The 14,943-nt window shown below is 44.5% G+C and overlaps 1 protein-coding gene across 1 annotated transcript in view; it reads left to right on the top strand.

The window, feature by feature from the left end:
- The window catches only part of HLCS (holocarboxylase synthetase), a 191,110-nt gene that overhangs the window by 110,857 nt on the left and 65,310 nt on the right, over positions 1-14,943 (top strand). The window lies entirely within an intron of this gene.

The following is a 14,943-nucleotide window of genomic DNA, read 5'->3' as shown; positions in this document are numbered from 1 at the left end:
ATGAAAAACCAACTCTTCCAACGTGTAAAAATTACCACTCATTTCTTCCCATGTGACTGCTGGGGATCTTGTATGTTCTTCTATGAACTAACATTACTGGGAAAGAATTAAAAAAAAAAAAAGAATCATTCCATTTCTGCTGATAATTTTGTGTGTTTGAGACTACGGAGTTGTAATACTGGCAGCCAGGAGGTAAATTAAACATTAATGCTCTCTTGATTAATAGATTTTTAAAAAAAAATAGGATTTATAATTCACCCTCAGCCTCTTTTATTCTGTTTAGGCTATTCCTGACATAGACATGGCCAAGGTGCTGTCTTTTGCATTGCATTTTTAAATGTCTATAATTTGTATTGGAGTTATTTTGAGTTGTGTACTAAAGGTTTCCATTTAAAAGGATCGTAAGATTATAAAAATTTGTAAAACATAGTGCATAGTTTTTCTAATGCTTCACAGAACCTTTATAAATAACTTTTTGAACAATAAGCAGATCAAACTCCAGTGCTGAGAACATCAAGGTCCATTCAGTTTGTGTACATTTATCACTATTCAGCAAACATTTTTGATATAGTTCCTGACTGGTACTTAAGAAAAAAATGATGAGCTCTTTCCTTAAACTTACTGCCTTTTTTTTTTTTTTTTTTTTAAGCACTAGGATTTTCACTGAACTAGTAAGCAAGATAGTATTCCTATCTTGGCCTTAGGGTAAATGTAGTTCTTGATCCTGTTTTGCAAGAGGAGAAGCAGCTTAATTTGCCTGGATAGAAGGGTTGCCTTGTGGAGGACTGTCAGCCCCTCTGAGTGTGGAGCAGGGCCTTGTTCCAGAAAAGTCTTGTGACAGTGGCTCAGAGGAGTGGTGGATTGACTTGGGGGTGTTTTGGAAACTGTGTCACTAAATCAAGCAAAGCATAGTCAGGATGAGAAGGCAGATGGTGATGTGGGGGTTAGGAGTTGGCAAGAGGTTGTGGGCATGTTTGCATGGCATTACTGAGTAAGAAGGCAACTTAGACGTGGGCATGGTGGGCTAGGGGATGAATATAAGCCAGGTGATTCCTGCTTGGATTTTTTTTTAACAAATTGGGAATCAGCTCTTTGTAACTGTGACTGAAGTAGAGGAGGTCCACAGAAAGAGGGCACCAGCTCTTACATGCCCAAAGAGATATGTTCATGTCTAAAAATGACCTGGTACTGATTACCGCTGGCAAAATATGACGTCTTTACGGTAGCTAATTAGCCTGCTCCAGGGGCATGTCTGCCCAGGAACAGCTGACGTGGGGCATGCAGAACATCAGACTCCAGTGACACCCGATCCCAGCTCTGGGTTGGGAGATGCCCAGGCCCATAAACACGTGGGAGCAGGGTGCCCTGGCGTGGCCCTGTTGGGGGATTGAGGCTCTGGAGACAGGAGCACCCCCTCTCCACTCCGAGGGTCTTGACCTGGGCAGGATAGCGCGCTGTAGTCCAGTGAAGCTGTCTGAACTGTGTTTCAGGTTTATGGGCTCGGGAGGGGCCGAGTTACAAAATGACTACTTCCAACTGTAATCTGGAGAAATTGTGACTCTACAGCTTTGACACATGCTCTGGGTTTAATCTGACTGCTAATAAAATACGTTTGCGCTGTCAGTTGGTTTTAATCAAAATTTTGACCCAAAAGGTGATAGCTCTGATTGCTGCTTTTGCTGTTGGATTTCTGTGGGATTCATATAGGAGTCTTCAGTGCTGGAAAGCTTCTTGGCTCCAGAAGACTCTTGACATAATATGAAATTAAAGTCTTTGTCACAATATTTAGGAAAGACAAAACCATAAGTTGCGTTACTGATATCTGAGTCAGACGCCTTGAAATCCCCTGGCTTTAAATCTTGGAAGCGGTCGGCTGCTCTGTTGGAAGTGGTTCCTCCCCAGCCCTTGGGTTCCCCACGGGGTTCTATAAGGCCAGGACCCTGAGGATGGGGAAGATGAGGCTGAAAGCTTTCATCCGGGCCTGGAAGGTAGCGGTCTCTCTGAGAGGCTTTCCACTGTGCAAGGCGGCGCTCCACAGGTCCTTGATCCCAGGCAATTGTGCTCGGATAATTACTCTTTTCTTCAGAAGGTATTTTTGTTTCTCAACCTGAAAATTTGGTGTTGAACCCAGAATATGAAGCCGTAGAAGTATTTGCTGGAAGAGTCTCTTGATAAATGGCCACAATCTGCTGGGCCCCCCAAAGGCCCAGGACACACTGGGTCAGGTTTGTGATTAGTCTCCCTCGTGGTGGTCTTGCACTAGGTCACACTTGCTTGGTCTCTCTTGTGATGGGTCGTGCTTGCACTTGGCTGCTGTCACACTCAGTCACTTTTGCAGTGGGTCACTCTCAGGCTCCTCATGTCTCCCACGCTTGGGCACACCCATGCTCAGCTCGGTTCAGTTGCTCTTTGAGACCCCATGGATTGCAGTTCGCCAGGCTTCCCTGTCCATCAACCAGCTCCTGGAGCTTGCTCAAACTCATGTCCACTGAGTCAGTTACTTCCTTTTTTCTTTCATATACACTCACTTAAACCAGAGAAGCAAATTCACTTCCACATTTGGAATCAGATAACTTGTCAATGTGAAGAAGCTATGTGACTGTTAAGTATTCATGAAGGACCAACATGTATCCAGTGATAAATACCAAATACCAGCAAATTCTCTTCATTCTGGACAGATGTGAAGGAGAATCTTTTCTTCTCAAAACTTAAGTCCACAGTTTGTGGGCTAATTTTGATCACTGGAAATATTAATCAAGATGCAATAATTTTAGTTACTTAAAGCTATAGTAATTTTGCTGTGGGAATCTTTGGATCTTTTACCACTTTTTTTCTTATTTTGGAATCTTTCCCTTTGTTCTTATCCTCCTTGCTTGGCTAATGTCCCATCCAAACCCCCCCCCCCCATTTTTTTAACTGTAGGTATTTCCATATTATGTTCTTCCTTTCCTGAGTATTAAAATCTCCATGTGAAATCAGTACCCAAATCAAATATTTTAAGATATCTGTTTCAGGAGGTTTTCTGTTGGGAGAGGGTGGTTCTATGTACCCTCTGTGTCTCATGCTATCCTCTAAAGAGGAGGAAGTTCACATTTTTTGCTCTTCCAGAAACTGGAGAATGAAGAGCAAACTCCTGGGCTTCCTTTAGTCATCCAAATATTGAAACCAAGAGTTGGGTGCTAGGAAGGTATCTGTGAATCTGGTAATGCTTCATGATCCTTTCAAGATTCATGCTGCCACGAAGGCTGTTTTTTGAGGGTATATTTTTTTCCTACCTACCTTTGAGAATGTACTTTGTGGACTTCACTGGTGGGTTAGTGGTAAAGAATCTTCCCACAATGCAGGAGACCTGGGTTCAATCCCTGGGTTGGGAAGATCCGCTGGAGAAGGAAATGGCAACCCACTCCAGTATTCTTGCCTGGAGAATCCCATGGACAGAGGAATCTGGTTGGCCACAGTCCATGGGGTCTCAAAGAGTCGGACGCGACTGACACTTTCAACTGAGTTAGAGTAATATCCATTTCTTAAACGAGAGAAAGCAATTTAAAGGTAATGTTTTGGGAAGCAACGAACAGGAGTTAGGGAGTAACCGTCAGTGTTAGGTCTGAGGCTCTGCCATTTAGCTGTGTGACTTTGGGCAAGTTATTGAACCTTATTCTCTGAACCTTATTCTTATCTGCAAAGCAAGAATAATATACTGTGAGTATTAAATGAGTGATGGCTGTAAAGGTCTCAGAACCATCTCTGGCATGCACTAATCTTTCTGGGACCCCAGGAATCCTTGTCTAGGCTACATGTCAGGTTGGGGAGCTCTAGCATCACTTATTTTACTGTTTCATATTTAACCACTTCTTCAGACATTAACCGAGTCATGTGTGCTCTACGCTAGGTTCTTCACCAGGGATCTCTAGCATGACGCTCTGCCTGCTGGGAGTCCAGTCATATAGACAGTAAGGTCAATCCTTGTGTCCTTTTCCTCCTCATCAGGTGTTTCCCTCACCTTCTTGCCCTTTCATTAGGTCGTAGCTGTGGTCACATTAAAGCCAGAAGGCCACTTGCCAAGCAGTGGACGGGACAGAGATGAGAGGGCCCGTGCATGCAGAGCAGCAGTAACCTGTCTGCCTGGGGCTTCCTTGCCTGAGCCGAAATGCCCGCTTATGTGCAAGGACACATCTCTCAGTGGGTTGGGAGGAGTGTTCCCCCTTCCACTGTGGTGGCAGAAAGGCGGAAAATCGGCACTGTAAAGCACGGTTGTGTTGTGTGTCTCCGGCCGCTTGTCTTAACGTCTAATCGATTATCTGCACGCCACTAGGAGAGGTCAAGTCACTGGGGAGCGTTCCTAGTGAGAGTTCTGAGAGCCGATGCTTCGGAGGCCAGCTCTGCAACAGAATAAGCAGAGGTATTTTTCTAAAGTTTAAAATCCTCTCCCTTCCATCTGTTAAGAAGCCTAAATCCAGAAAACTCAATACCTAAATATAGTATTTTTCAGTTTCCAGTAGTTCTTTTGATAAAAGAACTCCATCTCTATTTTCTTTCCTCCCATTAGATTGTCCTCAAAGATTGCTATTTCTTCAATTTTCCTTAAAAATTTTCAACAGCGTTTGAAAACATTATTTAAAAAATACTCATTTATGTCCTTCCGGTGGAGTTGAATCCTCTTTGCCGCTCACGGGCTTTCTCCAGTTGTGGCTAGCAGGGGCTACTCTCTAGTTGCGGTGCGCCGGCTCCTCATCGAGTTGGCTGCTCTTATTGTGGAGCTCGGGGTCTAAAGCTACGGCGCAGGTCAGCAGTTGTGAATCGGCTTAACTGCCCCGCCATCTGTGAGGTCTTCCCAGACCGGGGATCGAAGCCATGTCCCCTGCACTGACAGGTGGATTCTTACCCACTGTACCATCAGTTCAGTTCAATTCTGCTGCTCAGACATGAGCCACTACTATACCCTCCACTGCCTCCATTTCTCACCTTTCTCCCTTTAGAATACTTGGTCTGATCTTCACGCTGTAAACTTCTCTCGGGAGGCAGTAGAGCAGAATAGGATCCCAGTTGTATTGCTCACTGGGTAACCCTGGACAAGCCTCCTCATTTGTTAAACGGCAGTGATGAGAAGGATTTCGTTCACGGTGTTGTGAAAGTTCGCTAACAGTATGGCACGGCATACAGCTTGATGCAGACGTCCTGGACAATGCCACACCTTAGAACATGACTGGTTTACTAAGAGCTGGAGATGAAGGAGGACACACTGCAAGCATGATAGTTAGGGTCTGATCCCAGGTCTTTTGAGCAGAAAGGGATCCGCATCAGTTCAGTCGCTCGATCGTGTCCGACTCTTTGCGACCCCAGGGACTGCAGCATTTCAGGCCTCCCTGTCCATCACCAACTCCAGGAACTTGCTCACGCTCATGTCCATCGAGTCGGTGATACCATCCAACCATCACATCCTCTGTCGTCCCCTTCTTCTCCCACCTTCAATCTTTCCCAGCATCAGGGTACTATCAGGGAAATCCCTAAAAAAAAATTTTATATAACCTGTCATGTGTTCGTTTAACTATTTGAGAATGTAAATTATAGTTAAGATAACTCTGGGTCTCTTACTTTATTTAGTATCAGGAAAGAAGATTCAAGAAAAACTATCGGCACTTCTAGTTGAGGATGACAGTCTGTACACCTGTTCATCGTATCTCCTTCTTGAGCCCCCATTGAAATAACTGTATGACAGCGAAAGTTAAATGTCTACAACATTAAAGAAAATGAGTGATGGTTATCAGCAGATGAGTGTTAAACTGTTTTCTAGAAGATGGAAAGCAGATGGAGGGATCATGGCTGGTGCAGCCTAGGGTACCCATGGAGCTCTGCTGCTGTGGAGGGAGTCCCCAGCAGAGTCCTCGTAGGCTCTGGACTTGGGATGTGTCTGTTGTGGAAGCACAGGGTTCAGTTATATGCCCACTTGTCAGTATGCCCTCTCCTGTGCCCCCAGTGCAGAAATGGCATGTAGTTTTGCCCGGAAATAAATATTTATCTTTATAAAGAAATTGAATGACTTTAGGTGATAACTGGCTTCCCAGGTGGCACAGTGGTGAAGAGTCTACCTGCCAATGTGAGAGGCGCAAGAGATGAAGGTTCAATCCCTAGGTCAGGAAGATCCCCTGGAGAAGGAAAGGGCAACCCACTCCAGTATTTTTGCCTAGAGAGTCCCAAGGATGGAGGAGTCTGGCAGGTATAGCCCATGAGGTCACAACGAGTCAGACACAACTGAGCACACACATACACACACAGGTGATAACCTAGAGCATTAGTGCCTCAAAGAAGCATCTATTGATAGATATAAATATACTTTGATAAGGGCTTCCCAGGTGGCTCAGTGGTAAAGAATCTGCCTGCCAGTGCAGGAGCTGCAGGAGACACAGGTTTGATCCCTGCATCAGTAAGATCTTCTGGAGGAAGAAATGCCAACCCACTCCAATATTCTTGCCTGGAGAATCCCATGGACAGAGGAGCCTGGCGGGCTACAGTCTATGGGGTGGCAGAGTCATGTGTGACTGAGCGTGCATGCATTTCTTTGACAAGAAACATGATATTTCTGGATCAGAGAATAGACCTTGTGTTACAAAGCTTCATAGTACTCAAGCCCCATGGGTGATGCAGTAAGACGATGATGTTACCCTGTGAATTAATTTGCCAGGGCTTCCATTGTGAAGTATTCCTGGCTGTGTGTGTGCTAAATCGCTTCAGTCGTGTCCGACTCTGCCACCCCATGGACCGTAGCCCACCAGGCTCCTCTGCCTATAGAATTCTCCAGGCAAGAATACTGGAGTGGGTTGCCTTGCCCTCCTCCAGGGGATCATCCCAACATCAGATGTGGACTGAACCCACATCATATATCTCCTGCATTGGAAGGCCGGTTCTTACCACGAGTGCCACCTGGGAAGCCCCTTCCTGGCTGAGCGGCTTAATCTGTGCAAGTTTATTTTGTCACAGTTTCGCAGGTCAGAAGTCCGAGATCAGGGTGTGGGCGGGCCTGGTTCCTTCTGAGAGCCAGGGGGACATCTTCCCTCCTTGGCTTGCGGGTGCCCATCTGCTTCTGTGTCTTCCCCTTGCCCTCCCTCTGTGTGTCCAAGTTCAATCTTATGAGGACATCAGTCATACTAGATTAAGGGTCGCACTAAGGACCTGGTTTTAACTTAATCACATCTGTAAAGACATTGTCTCCAAATATAGCTGCCTTCTAAGATACTGCCGGTTAGGATTTCAACATTATGAATTTGGCAGGGAGGGGGTCAGCTCTTAACAGTCTGCATGTGCAGCTGGGTGGTACCATAGGAGAGGAATTCCTGAATTAGGAGCCTGGGGCCTTCTACTGGGGGGTTGGCACACCTGTCCCTCCTTCCCTGGGAGGGAGGGGAGATACTTTACTGGAATATAAGCAAACCCGCCCCTGGGGAAGGGGAGGGAGGGGGGCAGTAGGAGGAAGGGGAAGGAAGTCACTAGGGTTTCACTAACCTGAAATGTAAACAAATTTTGGTCCAGGGAGATAGACCTACATCCCTCTGGAGCAATGTACTTACCGCTGCTACCTTCCAAGGCATATTTTCTTTTTACCTTTTTACTTTATTATTTTTTTTTACTGAGGTGTAGCTGCTGTGCACCAACACATTTATTTTATCCAGTCATTCTTGAATCAATTCGGCCCGTTCTCTTCGCTGTGAATACCTGGATTGTGCAAAAATATGAAAATGTTCCTGGAGAATTGTGTCTGAACACGTGTCATTCTTTTTATTACCTCAGGTTTGAATATGAATGGAAAACCAAGGATTACCAAGAATGTTATTAAAGCTTACGATGAAAAAGGCCAACATAAACAGGGAAACTGACTACTGAGGAAAAATAGCTAATTCAAGGGAAATGAATAGAATTTGAAAACATTTAATTAGAATGTGAATCTGCAGTCATTTTATCCTTGAAACAAGAATCAGATTCTATTAAAGAGTTACAGGGAATTCCCTGGTGGTTCAGTGGTTAGAATTTCCATGCTTCCACTGCTGGGCCCTGTGTTCGATCCCCAGTCAGGGAACTAAGATCCCCTGAAAGCCAGGGGGAATAAAAAGAGCTACAATATTGGAAATGTATCATGACTGCCACATTTTTTGAAATGCTAATAAAGAGGCTAGATAAGGATATAGTCAGAAAAATGTTTTAGATAAGGACTAAAAATATGAAAGTATGGGGAATATGGGAGGAGATAAGAGACACGCCCTAAAGGTCTCACTCACCTCACTAGCTGTATATGCCTTAAATTTCAGTTAATAAAAACTAAATTAAAAATTCAGTTCCTTGGTGACACTGGTCTCATTTCAGTTGCTCAGTGGCCATATGTGTATAACAGCTACTGGGCAGTGCAGACTTATAGGGAACTTCCATCATCGCAGCATGTGCTATTGAGATAGCCCTGGCGACCCATAAGGGAGACCAGAGCAAAGGGGGTGAGAGAGGGGAGGGACTTTCCAGATAACTCACACATGAGCACATGACTGTTGATGTTGAAAGACACTACATATAGCTAGGCAGAGTGGAGTTTAGGTCGATACATCTAGCTATGACATACCACTGTGAAATCCTTAGGGAACCACGGATAAAGGGAGTAGTATAAAAATTTTAAGTGAGGGATAAATATAGATAACTGTAAGCGAATGAGAATTAGTAGTGCTAGTTTTGAGGAAAGTTCTGAGGGAAGGTGATTTAAAAAAAATGTTTATTTATTTATTTCATAAATATTTACATTATACTTTTTAAATTTTATTTCCATTTATTTTTATTAGTTGGAGGCTAATTACTTTACAATATTGTAGTGGTTTTTGCCATACATTGACATGAATCAGCCATGGATTTACATGTATTCCCCATCCTGATCCCCCCTCCCACCTCCCCCCCCACTTCATCCCTCTGGGTCTTCCCAGTGCACCAGGCCCGAGCACTTGTCTCATGCATCCAACCTGGGCTGTTGATCTGTTTCATCCTTGATAATATACATGTTTCGATGCTGTTCTCTCAAAACATCCCACCCTCGCCTTATCCCACAGAGTCCAAAAGTCTGTTCTGTACATCTGTGTCTCTTTTTCTGTTTTGCATATAGGGTTATCATTACCATCTTTTAAAATTCTGTATATATGCGTTAGTATACTGTATTGGTCTTTATCTTTCTGGCTTACTTCACTCTGTATAATGGGCTCCAGTTTCATCCATCTCATTAGAACTGATTCATATGAATTCTTTTTAACGGCTGAGTAATATTCTATGGTGTATATGTACCACAGCTTCCTTATCCGTTCTTCTGCTGATGGGCATCTAGGTTGCTTCCATGTCCTGGCTATTATAAATAGTGCTGCGATGAACACTGGGGTGCACGTGTCTCTTTCAGATCTGGTTTCCTCGGTGTATATGCCCAGGAGTGGTATTGCTTGGTCATATGAAAGTTCTATTTCCAGTTTTTTAAGAAATCTCCACACTGTTCTCCATAGCGGCTGTACTAGTTTGCATTCCCACCAGCAGTGTAAGAGGGTTCCCTTTTCTCCACACCCTCTCCAGCATTTATTGCTTGTAGACTTTTGGATAGCAACCATCCTGACTGGTGTGTAATGGTACCTCATTGTGGTTTTGATTTTCATTTCTCTGATAATGAGTGACGTTGAGCATCTTTTCATGTGTTTGTTAGTCATCTGTATGTCTTCTTTGGAGAAATGTCTGTTTAGTTCTTTGGCCCATTTTTTGATTGGGTCATTTATTTTTCTGGAATTGAGCTGCAGGAGTTGCTTGTATATTTTTGAGATTTATTATTTGGCCGCACCAAGACTTAGTTGTGGAATGCGGCATCTTTTTCAGCTCTGGCATGAGGGATTTTTCATTGCAGCATATGGGATCTAGTTCTTTGACCAGTGATTGAACCCTGACTGCCTGCATTGGGAGTGAAGAGTCTTAGCCACTGGACCACCAAGGAAGTCCGGGAAGATGACTTCGAGTCTACAGTCATTTCCACCCAAGTGATCAATTAAATTTAAAGACAGGTAAAGAGATTTGGGATACTATGTTGAAAGTCTCAGAAAGTCAGCGTGATGAATATCTTTTCTCAGGAAGTTACTTGAGGATACGCTTTGGAAAAATAAGAAAGGAAGCCAAGAAGGATGGAATTATGATATCCAGGAAACAGCGGGTCCAATTTAGAAAATCAGCGAAGGAGTTCCTGAGAAGACAATGAAAAAGCAGGCCTCGGTTCACCCATTCCGAGTCCTGAAGAATGAGACAGAGCCCTCCAGGAAGAAAACCTCTGGAAGAGAAAGAAATTGGCCACTGTATATACTGTGATGAAGAGCTTAGTAAAACGTGGACATATGTATTACTTTCTTATAGCTGTTTCTTACAACAATAGATATTTATTCTCTCACAGTTCTTGAGACTAGAAGTCTAAAATTAAAGTGCCGTCAAGACCGTGTTCCTTCTGGAGGCTCTGGGGGTCAAAACACAGCATCCTTCAGCTTCATTAAGTGAAAGTTGGTATTCATCAGCTTTTAGAATGAATCTATAGACAAGAGACTATAGACTGTAGACTACTTGTTTTTCCAGTAGTCGTGTATGGATGCGAGAGTTGAACTATAAAGAAAGCTGAGTGCTGAAGAATTGATGTTTTTGAACTGTGCTGTTGGAAAAGACTCTTGAGAGTCCCTTGGACTGCAAGGAGATCCAACCAGTCCATCCTAAAGGAGATCAGTCCTGGGTGTTCATTGGAAGGACTGATGTTGAAGGTGAAACTCCAATACTTTGGTCACCTCATGCGAGGAACCGACTCATTTGACAAGATCCTGATGCTGGGACAGATTGAGGGCAGGAGGAGAAGGGGACGACAGAGGATGAGATGGTTGGATGGCATCACCGACTCGATGGACATGAGTTTGAGTAAACTCCAGGAGTTGGTGATGGACAGGGAGGCCTGGCGTGCTGCAGTTCATGGGGTCGCAGAATCGGACACAACTGAGCAACTGAACTGAACTGAACTGCTAGACAAGAGAAGATACAACAGTTGCTGCTGAACTGAGTAGAGACGTCTTCAGGTTGGTTGATGTAATAGGTGGCAGAGGCGGAAGGAGAAGCCGAGGAGAAATAGAATGGAGAGTTGAACACTGACATGCTTCTTGAGCAAACTGACCAGCAAGATCCACTTTCTGGAACATAAAACAGTGGGATTGTTGGTGTGTTGTCTTAAGTTTCACAGGCATTCAGTAGAACTGGCAACAGATGCACAGCTAAGAAATGGATGACGGGGAGGTAGCTAAATCCTCCTAGCGGGAAGCCAGAGGACAACATATAAAGTTGCCAAACCATGAACCAGCCAGGGGCTGTTGGAACCAGTTAAATAAGGCATGCTGCATTTTCGAGAGTATTTTTTTTATATACTAGTTTCGGAGCTTGGCTAGACCCAAGGGGCTTTTTAATGACACATTTTCCGTGATTAGCAGCATGGTCTGTTAATCGCACGTTTGTCTTCCACAAATGTTTCAAAATTTTTAAATAGGCCATATTGTCTTTTTCTGGAAACCAAGATCCATAGTTAATAATTTCATTGCATTTTCTTTTTCAGTAGGTGAGATCAAAGGAGTGATCCTGAAAATTATGCTTATGGTGGCCTTAAGTAAAAGGATTTATGCAATCAAATTTACAGATTGTTTTTTATTGATCACAACTTCTGTGCTAGGGATCAATTTTAATCTACTTGACACCGTTAATTGCTTATCCACTTAAAAAATTTAACTCTAGTGGATGGAAGAAGCCTTACTAATGTGAATTGGTTTTGCTGATAGTAAAAATATAGTATTATGTGTTGTAATTAGAAAGCAAGAAAAAAAAATTGCTGAGTAGACCATTGTTGTTTAGTCGCTCACTTGTGTCTGAGTCTTTGTGACCCAGGGGCTGCAGCATGCTAGGCTTCCCTGTCCTTAACTATTTCCCGGAGTTTGCTCAAACCCATGTCCATTGAGTCAATGATCCTATCCAACCATCTCATCCTCTGTCACCCACTTCTCCTCCTGTCTTCTATCTTTCCCACCATCAGGGTCTTTTCCAGTGAGACAGTTCTTTGCATCAGGTGACCAAAGCACTGGAGCTTCAACTTCAGCATCAGTCCTTCCAGTGAATATTCTGGGTTGACTGGTTTGATCTCCTTGTTGTCCACGGGACTCTCAAGAATCTTCTCCAACACCACAGTTCAAAATCATCAATTCTTTGGGGCTTAACCTTCTTGATGGTCCAACTCTCACATCCATACATGACTACTAGAAAAGCCATAGCTTTGACTAAACAGACAGACCTTTGTTGGCAAAGTGATGTCTCTGGTTTTTATTTGTTTTATTTTTTTTTTGTGTGTGTGAACACAACTTTTCATTTCTCTTGGGTAAATACTCAGAAGAGGGATTGCTGAGTCTCCTTATTTTACATAAGTTTTTGCTAAACATCTTCATGCTTTCATTTTTGTTCAAATTTAGGATACATATCTAGAAATGGATAACAAATACCAGTCCACAAGACTCCTCAGTCCGTTGAATTCTTCAGGCAAGAATACTGGAGTGGGCTGTCATTTCCATTTCCAGGAGATCTTCCCGACCCAGGGAATGAACCCGGGTCTCCCGTATTGCAGGCAGACTCTTTACCAACTGTGGACCGTACCCCGCCGCTCTCCTCACTGGATGCTGATCGATGGGGATCCAGGAGCCCACGAAATGGGCATTCCCAATTGCAATGGAAACCCTTGAGACCTGGGACCCACTGCCTAGGAGCTCAGAGGAGGCACGCTCCACCCCTGACATGGGCCAGGTGTGCTTCGGCCATACGCCCACTTCCAGGAGAGGTCTGCGGGGCTCCCTACTGCCTCAAGGTGAAATCCATCCAGGAGCAAATCCACCCCAAGAGACAACCCAAGCTTTTTATCAGCTGTGAAGTGAAATCGCTCAGTCGTGTCCGACTCTATGTGACCCATGAACTGTAGCCTACCAGACTCCTCCGTCCATGGAATTTTCCAGTCAAGGGTACTGGAATGGGTTGCCATTTCCTTCTCCTGTCTCTGGTTTTTAATGTGCTGTATAGGTTGATCATAGCTTTTCTTCCAAGGATCAAGCTTCTTTTAATTTCATGGCTGCAGTCACCATCTGCAGTGATTTTGGCTCTCAAGAAAATAAAGTCTGTTGCTGTTTCCATTTATTCCCTATCTGTTAACCCCTTTGTGAATAAGGAGTAGTGAAGGAAAGAAAAGTCCTCCCTTTGAGTAGAATTTTGTGCAGCACATTCTTTAATAATTCCAGGGCATTGATCCTGCCTGCTCTAGAGAAACATAGCCATTCATTTCATTCCACCAACTTCTGTGTCCTGTCTGCCAAGTGCTGACCTCTTTGGAGATACAAGGTTGAACATTCTTTCAAGAAATTTAGTCTTGCTAGTAACTCCCCACCCCCTTGTTGACATGCTGTATCCTGGCCCCTGACTTTAGTCTATTCTTTCTGAACCTACTCAGTCAGACTCAGTCTGCACCTCCAATAAAATTCAATCCTTTCTCTAATTCTCAGAACATGGAAACACTGTTTTTTAAAAAAAAAAATGCTCATCAGAGTTTCTTTCTGCCTTGGGAATGATATGCCTGTCCCTTCTAGCAATGCAATATTTCTCATTTCCCGGTTGGATACACTCATGGAAGAACTCTTGGCGACCTTTAGTGCTTTTCCTAGCCTTATGCCCCTCATACTTCTTTATGCTCAGAACGGACTTCAAGTAGAAGCTCCTCATGGAATCCACGAGGTGTGTCTGTTCTCCAGCTGCCACCAACTGCCCGTGTCCTCTCGTGTCTCTAAGGTCTCCTTAGTGTACCCTCCCTTCCGTCCACAATCCTCCTTCCTGCTTGTCTGCTACACTGCTTCATCTGCCGTTAGACCTCTTGATCCACACACTCGCCCATTCTTCTTTATTCCTTTTGCCTATAAGCCTGCTCAGATCATATTTATCCTGATCAAGCCAACACTAGACCGTCTACTGCCTCCATTTCTCACCTTTCTCCCTTTAGAATACTTGGTCTGATCTTCACGGTGTAAACTTCTCTTGGGAGGCAGTAGAGCAGAATGGAATCCCAGTTGTATTGCTCACTGTGTAACTCTGGACAAGCCCCATCATTTGTTAAACGGCAGTGATGAGAAGGATTTCGTTCACGGTGTTGTGAAAGTTCGTTAACAGTATGGCATGGCATACAGCTTGACGCAGACGTCCTGGAAAATGCCACACTTTAGAACGTTACTGGTTTACTGAGATCTGGAGATGAAGGAGGACACACTGCAGGCATGATAGTCAGGGTCTGATTCCAGGTCTTTTGAGCAGAAAGGGATCTGCATCAGTTCAGCCACTCAGTCATGTCCAACTATTTGCAACTCCACGGACTACAGCATTCCAGGCCTCCCCGTCCATCACTAACTCCCGGAGCTTGCTCACACTCATGTCCTGAGTCGGTGGTGCCATCCAACCATCTCATCGTCTGTCATCCCCTTCTCCTCCCACCTTCAGTGTTTCTCAGCATCAGGGTCTTTTCCAATGAATCAGTTCTTCGCATCAGGTGGCCAAAGTATTGGAGCTTCAGCTTCAGCTTCAGCATTGGTAGCTGAGTACTTGGGAGATCAGAGAGAGGGCTGGAGGCGCTGACTCCAAGGGTGCCCTGGGAGAGCCCTTGAGGTGGCACAGCCATAAGGGAGGGCACAAGTCGGGGAGCCTCCAGAACTGCTGGCTTCAGGCCTGTGTCTGCGACCAGAGGTCAGGTCCCCACTGCCTCCACACCTGCTCCCAACACCCAGGCCTCTTGGGCCTTGGGATACTCGATCTGGCTGCTCCCCCCAGGCTGGGACTGAACTGCATACGATCAGCCCCAGCAGC

This window comes from Muntiacus reevesi, chromosome 8 (genome assembly GCF_963930625.1).
Source record: "Muntiacus reevesi chromosome 8, mMunRee1.1, whole genome shotgun sequence".
In the NCBI taxonomy this organism is placed as follows: Eukaryota; Metazoa; Chordata; class Mammalia; order Artiodactyla; family Cervidae; genus Muntiacus; species Muntiacus reevesi.
Note: the sequence above shows the minus strand (reverse complement) of the source record. Positions and strands in the feature narration are given on the sequence as shown.